Genomic DNA, 1,560 nt, shown 5'->3' with positions numbered 1-1,560 from the left:
AGTGGACAGCAACCGACAAAGATGAAATAAAACGATATTTCGGATTACTAATATGGATGGGCCTGGTGAAGTTACCAAAATACGACTCAGATTGATGTACCAATAATACCTATTCCCAATTATTTCCAAGAACAGTTATGTCGAGAAATCGGTTTGAGTTGCTGTTACGATTCCTTCATTCTACCAATAATCAACCAGCAAACATAAATGATAGATTGTATAAGATAAAACAACTTGCTGATATACTAAATAAAACTTTTCCAAGTACTATGATTTAGATAAATAGATATGCATCGATGAATCTTTGGTACCTTTTCGAGGAAGTATAAAGTTCAAGCAATTTTTGAAGGAAGAACGACACAGATACAGCATCAAAGTTTTCAAAATGTGTTCCGACCAAAGGTATACATACAAATTGCAAATATATTCGGCAAAAAACTTAAATGAACCATGCGTAACTCCCATAAGAGTTGTAATGAATATATGCAACAATATTCTACATAGAGGCCACACGATTTACACCGACAATTGGTATACAATTATAAATTTAGCCGAAAAATTAATCGATTGCAATACTCATTTAGCAGGAACCCTAAGAAAAGATGGAAAGGGAATACCTGTCGAATACCTGTTTGTGATAAACCAGTAGTTGTAGACTACAACAAAGGAAAATGTGCTGTAGATATATCAGACCAATTGATAGCGTATTCTACACCACATAGAAGAACCCTCAAGTCGTATATAAAATTAGCTTTAGAGTTATTATTGAATACATCAATCTCAAACGCGCTGATACTCTATAAACTTGCAACGAAAACAACAAAAAAATCAAGGTACGAGAATTTACAATGGCATTCGCAATGCACCTTGTACGGTGCCTTTCACCAGCACTGTCAAATACACCTATTCGACGAAGATTGCGGCACGAAATGTAGAAGAAAGAAGGACAAGCGTACCTGGAAAGAAAATTTTGCGAAGAGTGTTATAAAAATAATGTCAAACTGTTAGGATCAAAAGACCTACTGTCCAGACAGCGTTGATACGCCACATTTGTGTTTAAAGTGTTTTAACAAAGTGCACCGTTAGATACAAGACATGTTCTAATACTCTCTTTTATTCATGTTCTAATAAAAATTTTTAATTGTTCAATAAGGCACTTTTTATATCAAAGTATCTTTTATATATCGGCCATATTCAAAATGCACTAACTGCCAATTGTCATTCCTTTTTTACAATTGTAAACAGTTGAAGCGCTCCGGTCAACAATAACCACCGTGGCGTCACAGGAAAAACCGTGGCCGGTCATATATCACCAACATGGCCGTCAAAGTGTTAAAGCGTAGAAGCAGACAGGCATAATGACAGTATGCAGTAGCGAAATCTTCTGTCGGCGACTTTGATGTCGACGTTCCACAAAATTGAGTGCGCATGCGCGTCATCAAAATCCAGATCGCAGAGCCATCTGGATTTCAATCTCACTTGTATTTTTTTACTCTCTATCTGCCCAACTTATTTTTACACTTAGTTAACTAAAATTTAATAAAAAATAATAAATGTATT

The sequence above is a fragment of the Xylocopa sonorina genome, unplaced genomic scaffold, assembly GCF_050948175.1.
Source record: "Xylocopa sonorina isolate GNS202 unplaced genomic scaffold, iyXylSono1_principal scaffold0043, whole genome shotgun sequence".
Taxonomy (NCBI): domain Eukaryota; kingdom Metazoa; phylum Arthropoda; class Insecta; order Hymenoptera; family Apidae; genus Xylocopa; species Xylocopa sonorina.
Note: the sequence above shows the minus strand (reverse complement) of the source record.